Raw genomic sequence first — 13,167 nt, 5'->3', positions numbered from 1 at the left:
TTTGATGTGGGCCTCTGGGGACTGGTTTGGTGTGATATCAACCCCCAGATCTTTCTCTCTATTTGACTCTTGCAGGATTTCACCTCCTAGATGGTACCTTGTGTTCAGCCTCCTGCTCCCTTCGCAGTGTGTGTGTGTGTGTGTGTGTGTGTGTGTGTGTGTGTGTGTGTGTGTGTGTGTGTGTGTGTGTGTGTGTGTGTGTGTGTGTGTGTGTGTGTGTGTGTGTGTGTGTGTGTGTTTATGTGTGTGTGTGTGTGTGTGTGTGTGTGTGTGTGTGTGTGTGTGTGTGTGTGTGTGTGTGTGTGTGTTGTGTGTGTGTGTGTGTGTGTGTGTGTGTGTGTGTGTGTGTGTGAGTGTGTGTGTGTTAGTGTGCATTAGTTTTTTTTTTATTTTCGTGCGTGTGCCTGCGTATGTACGTAAACGTATATCAATCCAGTGCTGAGGAATACCTCAAAATGAGTTGCCTCAACAAACTCGTGTTTTCAGTCCTTTCTTCACAACCAGTGCAGAAAACCCCAACATTCCGCATACCGCCTACTAATTGACTATTTTTCGCGGTCACATTTCATCTTGTGATATACACTAATTAATTTCCTTGACGACTGCTGATCGAGTCTCCTCATATCACGCCCATAATTATTGTAGTTCCTTCCCAATTGTTTTTATATATACGAAACTAATTTTTTTTGTTGCAAGTTAAAACTGCAATCAGTAGGAATAAACAGTTTTCATTACCTTCCTTTATAAACAATATTTGTATAAGGCATCAATTGTGTTATTAAGTGTTAAAGTGACGAGTATTTTGGAAAGTAAAAGTTTTTTTGGCTATATTTTGGCTCATTGGCCAAAATGAGTTCCATAGTTGTGTTTATTTAGAATAATACGAGCATCGAAATTGTTTTGTTCGTGCAAAGGGAAAGTATTGTCTGGTAGTCATTTGTGACATCTTATATTTTTGTGGTTCATTATTGAGGAAATTGTGAAACTACGGAGGTGGTATGTACCATGTGAACGCTGTACAATATAAGTAGAGCAGCCACCTTACTGGCGAGTTCTCTATGATGGCTCTAATTTGTGAGTTAGAAAGTGTTATTTAGGTTGTCTAGTCCTTTACAGACGTGAAATTTCCTAGTGCATTTACCAGCAACTCCTTTCACCTGTATAATAAAAGATACAATTTAAAAATCTTTATGCCTAATATATTAGTTGATGAATTTAAATAATATCGCCTCCATGATCAATTATAATTGATTTACAATTATTATTTAAGACTATTTATTGTATTATTTGTCTACGTTACTAGTTATTGTATAATTTTTTCTACGTTACTATTTATTATAATATTGTTACTATTTATTATAATATTGTTTCAACTTTGCTTATTATTATCACAATAACAATAATAATAATAATAACAATTATTATTATTATTGATATGTTTGTTAATTTTAAATTTAGTTCGTGAGAGGAAACTATATTTTCCTTTCTCCTATAAAGGCAGAACACACATACACAATTTTTGTGAATCTTTATGGCTGGTGGTGTTGCCTGAGAATTGAGTCTCATGTGGTCAAAGTTGCTAACAAGATGAGACAGATATCATTCATTCTTATATGGTTTCACGCGCGGAGCTGAATGCTGATTTCGCCATTAATACTTGTCAGGCCAATTGTTTTTTTTTTATGGTGACTCCCACAGTTTCCACTGACATTCTCTACTGACTAAACAATTTTCATCTAGGTTGTATAGGCAATAGAGATTTTAAATACCAAGGGCATAATCTTATCATATTGCAATCTATAGGGTCAACAATATTCAAGAATTTCTCTTAATTTCTCTGAAGCTTTATATGGAGAGTTAATTTCTTTAAGTCGTCGTTTAAGTATTAAAATAAAACAATAATTTCCTACAAGTGTGAAGACGAGTCAACAGGTGACACGATAAGCATGTTACTTCAAGATTTAAGGCACGATGCCCAATAGAACAAACCTACCCTGGAGAAGCACGGTTACTTTGAGGTGCAAGTTATCCTCGAGAGTACCTCAGAGAGGCAAGGTACCATGAAGAGGCAAGATTACATCGAAAGGCATGGTACGCTTGAGAGCTAATATGTACCCTCTAGAAGCTGGGTTCCTTTGAGCCCCAACGTACCCTTGAGCCCCAACGTACCCTTGAGCCCCCCTCTTAAGACCTAACGTATCCTTGAGAGCCAACGTACCCTGGAGCGTCAGCCTGGAGAGAACTTGACCTGATGCCTTACTGCGACCTCTCTGTAAATTTCCGTCATGGAAGCAGCAGGTGTGGAGATGTATGACTTGGCACAACTTAACAGGTGAAGGCAGGAGTGCGTTGAACAAGGAAGAACGGAACAATGGTAACGTCTTTGTCTATCCTTGACCCACTTGGCTCGAAGGATCTCACCGGCTGTGTTCTGTGCATGTGTGTGTGTGTGTGTGTGTGTGTGTGTGTGTGTGTGTCTCAAATCTTATATATATCTTATATATATCTGAATGTGTTTGTGTACTTGTGTATGTTAAGTGTGTGCATAACCAGTGCCTCGACTTTAAATATATATATATATATATATATATATATATATATATATATATATATATATATATATATATATATATATATATATATATATATATATATATATATATACATACATACATACACATATATATATATGAATGAAAACTCACACCCCAAAAGTGACTCGAACCCATACTCCCAGAAGCAACGCAACTGGTAACTACAGGGCGCCTTAATCCGCTTGACCATCACGGCCGTCAAAAGGAAGTGATAGCCGAGGCTATTTTTCCTTTTGACGGCCGTGATGGTCAAGCGGATTAAGGCGCCCTGTAGTTACCAGTTGCGTTGCTTCTGGGAGTATGGGTTCGAGTCACTTCTGGGGTGTGAGTTTTCATTCGCATATAGTCCTGGGGACCATTCAGGCTTGTTTGCACATATATATATATATATATATATATATATATATATATATATATATATATATATATATATATATATATATATATATATATACATATATATATATATATATGTCGTACCTAGTAGCCAGAACGCACTTCTCAGCCTACTATGCAAGGCCCGATTTGCCTAATAAACCAAGTTTTCATGAATTAATTGCTTTTTGACTACCTAACCTAACCTAACTTTTCCGGCTACCTAACCTAACCTAACCTATAAAGATAGGTTAGGTTAGGTTAGGTAGGGTTGGCTAGGTTCTGTCATATATCTACGTTAATTTTAACTCCAATAAAATTTTTTTTACCTCATACATAATGAAATGGGTAGCTTTATCATTTCATAAGAAAAAAAATAGAGAAAATATATAGAAAGACACACCCATAAACATGACTACAGCAGTATGCGGGTGGTTGCAACTCATGGGTTACAATGAGAATTACAGTAGGTTACAGTGTTCAGAAGCGTTCTTAATTTAATCTTATTTTCCAGGACTGGACAGAGCTGTTATTTTCTAGATTGTAAAACTTGTTTCTGAAATTGTATTAAATTTCTAAGGAAAAATTAGTCACACTGAAAAATGCGTGCACAGATGTACTCACTCACTCTCACACACACACACACACACACACACACACACACACACACACACACACACACACACACACACACACACACACACACACACACACACACACACACACACACACACACACACACACACACACACACACACACACACACACACACACACACACACACACACACACACACACACACACACACACACACACACAAACCTGTTTTGTAAATAAGTAAAATACAATATTTTTCTTTCAGCCGTGAACAGCATCGCGGCTGAATGGACAGTGCTTTGGGGTCATAATTCTATTGGCCCGGGTTCGATCCCCGGCAGAGGCAGGAAACAAATGAGCAGTTTCTTTCACCCTGGTGGTCTAATTCACCTAGCAAAGGTACCTGGTAGTTAGACAGCTACTACGGGCTGCTTCCTGGGGATGTGTGTGTGTGTTCGTGCGTCAGAGTAGTAGTAGTACGTAGTAGACATAATAAGGGAAAAATAAATTGGTTAGAAAGGCGGGGTCCAAGAGCTAGTAGCTCGATTCTGCAGATAAAAATAATAAATACACACACTCAGAGTTCTCAGGACTGAGAGGGCAGCGCTCGGGGGTGGTAGTCCTATGGGCCCGGGTTCGATTTCCGACCGAGGCAGAAACAAATGGGCAGTTTCTTTCACCCTGTTCACCTAGCAAAAAATAGGTACCTCGGGGTTATACAGCTGCTACGGGCTGCTTCCTGGGATTTGTGTGTGTGCATTTGTTTGCGAGAAATATATGTAGTATACATAATAGAGGAAAAATAGGCTGGTTGGAAAGGCGGGGTTCAAGAGCTAATATCTCGATTCTGCAGGGACAAATAGTAATACACACACACAACAACTAATGACAGTTCTTCATAATAAATGCCAACTACAGGAGAAATGTAATCAATATATATATATGTAGAAAGAATATTGCAATTATTGTGGCAAATAATGGCGAAAACATAGGTTTAATTGTTAATATTTCCAGGGTAAATAAGTTGTTACATGTATTTCTGTGCATACCTGACAAGTGGTTCCCTCTAGTGACGGGGCTTCAAACTATCCCGAACGGTTGTCACAAAGCCCCACCCACTAGAGACTTCTGGTGCCGGACAATGACAGATATACTCCTAAAACTATTGTAATAATATTTTAATAATACATATACATATCATTCTCTAAAAGAGTTTGTTAAAATTTATATATTTTTGAGACATCTGATGGGAAACAGCCAGCCATAAATTAATAAGATTCTGTGTGTGTAACTCTTCACCAGATGGCATCATTAGGTAGGCGGAGCTTCAGCTGATCTCTTACTGTGATTGGGCACATAAATGAGTCAACACAGAGTTTCTACCAATGGAATGTGAGCGAGGGAAAACGATCATTAGCACTACAACCCGCCTTATGAGTTGCTTTTAGCCAGTTGATAGTACCATTTTCTGTCCCTAGATGGCATTAGCAGTCGGGTGATCGTCACCCATTTCTACCCAAATATCTGCACGTAAAATTGTTTTACACTAAGTTATGCAAATAACATGGAACCGGGTTCAATTTCCAGACGATACAAAAACAAGTGGGCAGAACTCTTTTACCTGATACCACTGTTAACCTACCTGATACCTGATACTACTGTTAACCTACCTGATACCACTGTTAACCTACCTGATACCTGATACTACTGTTAACCTACCTGATACCTGATACCACTGTTAACCTACCTGATACTTTATACCTGATACCACTGTTAACCTACCTGATACTTTATACCTGATACCACTGTTAACCTATCTGATACCTGATACCACTGTTAACCTACCTGATATGCAGGCGATGAGTCACAATAACGTGGCTGAAGTATGTTGACCAGACCACACACTAGAAATTGAAGGGACGACGACGTTTCGGTCCGTCCTGGACCATTCTCAAGTCGATTGTGTGATACAGTATTATACCTGATACTTTATACCTGATACCACTGTTAACCTACCTGATACCTGATATCATTGTTAACCTACCTGATATCTTATACCTGATACCACTGTTAACCTACCTGATACCTGATATCACTGTTAACCTACCTGATTCCACTGTTAATTAACCTACCTGATACCTGATACCACTGTTAATTAACCTACCTGATACTTGATACCACTATTAATTAACCAACCTGATACCTGATACCACTGTTAATTAACCTACCTGATACCTGATACCACTGTTAACCTAACAGTAACTAGGCAGGATTAGAAGAGAAAGTATGTTGAGACTCAATTCATGAGAACCGAGGATTAAAATGGCGGAGTCCAAGAGTTAACAGCACGATACTGCAAGACTAAATAGGTAATATTTAGTTACATTACATGCGCGTGTACACACACACACAAACACACACTCTTAAACAAACGTGCACACACACACACAAACACAAACACACACACACACACACACACACACACACACACACACACACACACACACACACACACACACACACACACACACACACACACACACACACACACACACACTCACACAAACAAACACACACACACACACATACGGGAACTAAACCTCACGTCGCTGGAAGACAGAAGAGTTAGGAGAGACATGATTACCACATTCAAGATTATCAGAGGAATTGATAGGGTAGATAAAGACAGTTTATTTAACACGGGGGACACCCGCACAAGGGGACACAGGTAGAAACTGAGTACCCAGATGAGCCATAGAGATATTAGAAAGAACTTTTCTAGTGTCAGAGTAGTTAACGAATGGAATGCATTAGGAAGTGATGTGGTGGAGGCTGATTCCAAACAGTTTCAAATGTTGATATGTTAGAGCCTAATAGGCTCAGAAATCTGTATCTTCTTGAGATGATTTCGGGGCTTTAGTGTCCCCGCGGCCCGGTCCTCGACCAGGCCTCCACCCCCAGGAAGCAGCCCGTGACAGCTGACTAACTCCCAGGTACCTATTTACTGCTAGGTAACAGAGGCATTCAGGGTGAAAGAAACTTTGCCCATTTGTTTTTGCCTCGTGCGGGAATCGAACCCGAGCCACAGAATTACGAGTCCTGCGCGCTATCCTCCAGGCTACGAGGCCCCGAGGCTTGGTTGCGAAGACTTCATGGAAACTGTCGTTCAGTACCTCGCACATTTCGATTGATTTATTCTGTATATATACCTCTCCTGTTTTCTGTAGTCTCATCATTTAGTCGTTCACAGTAATTTTCCTTCTTATATGACTATGTAGCAATTTTGGTTGCTTCTTTGCTCTGACAGCAATATCGTTCTCGTAATTTCTTCCTGATACTCTCCTTATATATATGTCTTCGTGTCTCTCTCCCTCTATGTAATAGTTATGAGAATCAATACGTTAGACAAATGATAGTTAAAGAGGCGGGGTCCTAGAGCTATTAATTCGATCCTGCAGCCACAAATAGTAAATCGATATTCACATTTTTTATCCTTGACCTTCATACATAAATTAATAACAAATTGCCTCTAAAAAGACTTTTTTGAGGGGTAATTTTAAATAGACATCTAATATTGCATTAGTTATTTATTTGACAATATATTTTTTATACAATAATAATAAGCAAGGATAGTCGTTGACAATAAATATTGTTTATAGAAGATTGCAAGAATTACAGCAAATAAAGCCGAAAAAACTTAGGTCTAATTCTTAATGGTCTCAAATAAATACAATGATGTTGATTTCTTTGCATACTAGACATGACGTTCCATCTAGCTGCGGAATTTAACACTAAGTGTTGGAGCTGACCATGGCAGTCATAAAACTACTGTAATATTCAATAGTGAAACAGCAAGTCATAAATACAAAAGATTCTATAAAGAATGCTTCAACAGATAGCATCATTAAGTAGACAGAGTTTTAGGTGATCCTGTGATTGGCCACATAAATGAAAATCAACATAGATCTTCTACAATTGAATGTGAGAGCGGGAAAGTGACCATCACCACAACAACCTGCCCTATGGGTTGCTTGTTAGCTTACGTCATTTTCTGCCCTTCGATGGCACACGCAGTCGAGGCCACCAGCGATTTCTCCCTAAAACTTGCATGTAAAATGACTTTGCACTAAGGTGAAGTTATTAACCCAAGCTCAGTTCCCAGACAATGTTAAAAAAAGTGACAGGCTCTCATTCACCTGATGCCTCTATTCATCAAATATTAAATATATATCTTGTTAAATTAGTCAAATATTGAGGAATACATGCAGATGAATGTGTGGCAGAAAGAAAGAGAGACCAAGAGTGAGAGACATTCAGACAGACTCAGGTAACACTAGTCACCCCCTCTTGCATAAACTCACTTTTCTCTCTCTCTCTCTCTCTCTCTCTCTCTCTCTCTCTCTCTCTCTCTCTCTCTCTCTCTCTCTCTCTCTCTCTCTCTCTCTCTCTCTCTCTCTCTCTCTCTCTCCCCTCTCCCTCTCACTCTCTCCTTCTCACTCTCTCCTTCTCCCTCTCTTCTTCTCCCTCTCCCTCTCCCTCTCCCTCTCTCAATATTTATGAAAAATTTCCGAGCTATTTTCAACACTAATTAGCTGTCCAGCTCACTATTTTTCATCACTAACATAATTGAATTGTTTTAATAGTGTTTTCGATAAAGTCTACGGATATCACAAAAGCGATTTAATTTCAGACTTCTTGGGATTTCATGAAAATCGATTGTGGGGTAGGGGTAGGATTTCAAGCTCATATATCTTTAAGTTATTAACAGAGACACACCCAGACTTAGACCAACCCAGCATTTAACTTACGCCTAGTTTAACTTAACTTAACTTAGGCCTTAACTTAGTTCAGTATTTCAGATCATTCCCCGCTTCAAATTTGGGTGAGGCTAACCCTAAGGGTGAGGCCAACTCCAGCCTCTACAGTCGACTCAACGACAAGCAGACATTCTCTTTTGTACAGACGATGAGTCACAATAACGAGGTTTGAAGATATGATAACTAAACTACACACCAGGGGCCAGATTCACGAAACAGTTACGCAAGCACTTACGAACCTGAACATCTTTTCTCAATCATTGGCGGCTTTGTTTACAATTATTAAACATTTAATGAGTTCCAAGCACCAGGAGTTTCATGCTTGTAAACTGTTTAATAAATGTAACCAAAGCCGTCAAAGTTTGAGGAAAGATGTTCACGTTCGTAAGTACTTGCGTAACTGCTTTATGAATTCGGGTCCAGAAGATGAGGAGACGACGAAACGTTGACGACGTTTCGGTCCGTCCTGGACCACTAAGAAGTCGATTGTGATTGGAGAGAGGTTGTTGTTGTTTTAGATTCAGCTACTTGGAAGAAGTAGCACGGGTTACGGTGAGCCCGTGGTGGACTTACCTGGCACAGGAGCGGGGCTGTAACTTGAGGAGGGGGAGCGAGGTTGTTGGTGTTGTTTTATATTCAGCTGCTCGAAACAAAAGTCCAAGTAGCACGGGATATAGTGAGACCGTTGTCGACTTACTTGCACAGGAGCGGGGCAGTAACTTGATAGTGGGAGCGAGGGAGGCACGGGCATTACGTAACGCAAGTGAGAGGTGAGGAGCAGGAAGGATGAAATTCCTAGACAAAGCTAAGAACAAGATGAAAGGTACGGATGGGATAAGTGTAATAATGGGGTATAAGATGGGGGTAATAATGGGGGTGTAAGATGGGGGTAATAATGGGGTTTAAGAATGGGAACGTAAGAATAAGAGTAGAAAGAAAAAAGAAAAACAAACGTGTCAGGTCACGTTTGTTAGAAAGATTAGAACATTTGAGAATATTCTGTGATTGGGAAGAAAGCCCTTTCTTCACAGAAGGAAAATGAGGGAGAGAAGGAAAGAACAGAAGGAGAATGGTAGGAAAAGAAGTGAATGTACATACTACAATGCATGGGTCTGCGGTAGACAGAGAAAGAGAACCTGGGCACAAAGCTGTGGACATACACGTTAAGAAAAGGAAGAAGGGAATTTGATTCCCATTCAACTTTGAAATAGAAAGCAGGAGCCAAGCTTGTTAATAGAGGAAAGGAAAGGCTGGAAAAGACTAAGGTCAAGAGGATCATAAAGCAAAAATACCATCAACATAGCGAAGCCAGAGAGAGGGACGAGTATCAATAGTGGGAAGAAAAAGAAGCGGTTTCGAAGTAGTCCATATAGAAATTGGCAAGAACAGGGTAGAGAGAGAAACCAATAGCGACCCGAAAGTTTAAGATAAGTATTTTCCGTTGAAAAAGAAGGAGTTAGAGTCAACACAGAGTCTGATGATTCGAGAAAAACGTCAGTGGGAAGCGGGAGAGGAAGAAGGCCCTCAGTCGCCTTCTGACTAAGGAAAGAGAGAACGTCATCGAGGGGAACATAAGTAAACATAGAGTCGACATCAAGACTCAGCAGGCATCTCACAGGAGGGCTGCAGGTGCAGTCTTTCTATGAAGTCCTGAGAGCGACGAAGGTGGACAGGAGAAAAAGTACCAAGATAAAGAGTCATAATTTTAGCTACCCAGGAGGCAAGAGGATAGCTTACAGCGCCCCTTGAAGAAATGATGAGACAAAGAGAAATACAAGGTTTATGGGTTTCAGGAAGACCAAAGAAATAAGGAAGAGAAGGACAGATACACAGAAACAAATTGCAACTGAAAACTTAGTTTTCAGTTCCATATATGCTTGGGGACCATTCAAGCTTGTTCGCATTTGTGTTGCTCACGTGGCCCCACAAAATGAGGTGATTTGATGAAATAACTATGCCCAAGCTCACCACCAAATGCCGTCGGGACGATGGGGAAATAGCCTCGGCTACCATAATTTTTTGTCCGGTCACGGTTGGTCAAGTGGTTAAGGTACCAGATACGCCAGTTGCATAGTGTCCCTGGCTGTCTGGGTTCGAGTCACTTCTGGGGTGTGGAGTTTTCAGTTATATATATATATATATATATATATATATATATATATATATATATATATATATATATATATATATATATACATATATATATCCCTAGCGCATATTATGTTCAAGAATGTTATTTCCTATTATTAATTATAAAATTACGCTAAGCTGTGATTGTTAAAATAAAAATTATGTCCAGTAATTACATTACCTAAGAATATGTGTGTTTTTTAAGTTCGTGTTTCGGGAATAAAGTGAACTAACAACAGTTTATTCCCAAGAAAGGAACAGTACAGTTACTACCGCGGCACTGGAAGGCTTCAATCTATGTCCTGCAATTTTTCTTTACAGTAAAAACCAGCTCTGCTCCGGGCTCTGTGTGAGCTGTGGCCATGAAAGTGCTTTTCGGGGAAGGAAGGTCAAGGCACTGGGCCAGGTAGACAGTGGCCTATATAAGACCAGAAAGGAAGCTCTCTCATCAGTATCTCCCTACCGCTGCTACCATGAAGTTTGTAAGTAGTGGAGCTTTAAGCTGATCATGAAGTGCTATTGTTAAAGAAATTATTAAGATTTGTCGACGCTGTTACAACATTTTCTCTAGATTTAATTATCATCTCTCTTTAGGTGATCCTCTTCGCCGTGGCCACTGCGGCCTTTGCTGCCCCTCAGTACGGGTACAGTGCTCCTCCTAAAAGTTCTAGTGAGGAGGTGGAGATTGTGCCCATCCTGAAGGACGAACGTGTCCACGAGGAGGACGGCAGCTACAACCTGGACGTAGAGACTGGCAACGGCATCGTCTTGTCCCAGTCTGGCTCTCCCGACGGCCCTGATGGCTCTGTGGTCAAGGCTGGAGAATACTCGTGAGTACTGATATTATGAAAGAATTCTGATTTGAAAGTAGTCCATATAGTCTGAATATATTTTGATTATGTAGTTAATCAAAATATATCTATAGTGTAGCGTTAGTTAGACGGTGATCTTATAGCAATTTTACAGTAATATTGAACCATCAGTATTAGGAAAAGGGGATATTTTTGGCTAGAATGTGATTGGTTCAAGGTGTGATAACAGTTATCATAAGTTCACAATCGATTAGATTTTTAACAGATGGTGGATAGTCAAAGCATGTAAATTATAACATTAAATATTTTGTCTACTGTGCTGGATGGATCACGGATATGACCCTTCCTCCATGATAGTGTGATGATAACTTGATTGATTGTTTGGGATCTCGCTCTTCTTCACTGGATACATTAGTTCTTAGTGTGTTATTGTTCTAAGGTGGCATGTAAGATCACAAATTTTAAATATAATTTTATCTTGAGAGCTGATACTGTGTCTAACATTTGTTTAGCCCTGAATTTTGAGGCCAATGTAAGGCTGAGGCTTAATTGTAAATTATTTCATATTGCTATGTCAGGTGTCAACACATGTTTATTACATTGAAGTTTGCATAGATTGGGTCAATTGTCATGTTGAATCTTCGTAACGTTGAATTAATTAGCTTAACATATTTGAACTTATGTGTATGATTGAATCGAAGGAAATCAAAGATAACTATGCTTGGAAAGTAGATGATCAATTGTTATTTAATGGACCAAAATGTCATGTTCTCCAGATTAGTGATAAATAATTTATGCAAAGTCCTAGTTAATTAAGCTTTCAAAATCTGTAGAAGACAGATGTGCACTTAAATGGCCGATTAAATCTTCCCATTAGCTACACTGCTCCTGACGGCACTCCCGTCCATGTGAAGTTCGTCGCCGACGAGAACGGCTACCAGCCCCAGTCTGACCTGCTGCCAGTGGCTCCTGAGTTCCCCCACCCAATCCCCAGTTCGTGCTGGACCAGATCGCCAAGGCTGCTATAGAGGACGCTGCCCGTTCCTCAGAGGAAGATGTTGCAGCCTCCTATCCGCTCCCCGGCCCTTAGCTACGGCGCCCCTCAATAACTTATGCATTGAGAACTGTGGATCATATTTATTGGTTTGTGTACGAATGATGGAACTGAATTAAATATACTGAATTTATAATATTTATTTTGTTTTTCATTTAGATTATCATCAGCATAACAATTCCGTTTATATTCATGAGGTTGGGAGGCCATCAATCGTGAAGAAATATAAAAACGAATTGAACATAAATAAATAATGTTTTCTAATCGAAAAAGAAGCTATATATGATCAACATATTTCCCACATATTATTTCACACAAATAAATCACAAAACTAACACCGCCACACTCCCCCAAACTTCCACAAGCAACACCCCACCGCTTCATAAAATAAATTGTAAAATACCTCATGTGAGTTGTATATTTAAAACAATATGTTTAACTTTTACTCTCAGCAACTAGCCAGTTTCCCTTCCACTTCCTATGCTCTTCCTAATATTCACTCCCCACTTCCTCACGCACACTCGCTCGCCATGTCTTGATTTTCCTTCACTAATCTCCTTATAATTTACTTAAGTGATCTCTCTACTCTTAACTACTCTGCCATCATTCATCCGTTCTGTGACGCAACTCAGTAAACGCTCCTCAGTCCTCCGAGATACTGAATTTAGTTCTCCATATTATACCAAATCTTTTTCATTCGTTACTATATCAACAAAACACCGTAAAAGATTCTCAAATGTCTATTCCTACTGCTTGAACTCTTGATCTTTCATGTTAAAGCCACTCCA

At 39.6% G+C, this 13,167-nt stretch overlaps 1 pseudogene; it reads left to right on the top strand.

Moving 5' to 3' along the window:
- The first annotated feature begins 10,942 nt into the window (after window positions 1-10,942).
- On the top strand, window positions 10,943-12,449 carry LOC123754918 (cuticle protein AMP1A-like; annotated as a pseudogene).
- Window positions 12,450-13,167: the final 718 nt, after the last annotated feature.

This window comes from Procambarus clarkii, chromosome 28 (assembly GCF_040958095.1).
Source record: "Procambarus clarkii isolate CNS0578487 chromosome 28, FALCON_Pclarkii_2.0, whole genome shotgun sequence".
Taxonomy (NCBI): domain Eukaryota; kingdom Metazoa; phylum Arthropoda; class Malacostraca; order Decapoda; family Cambaridae; genus Procambarus; species Procambarus clarkii.
The sequence above is the reverse complement of the archived record's forward strand: the minus strand, read 5'-3'. Positions and strand labels throughout refer to the sequence as shown.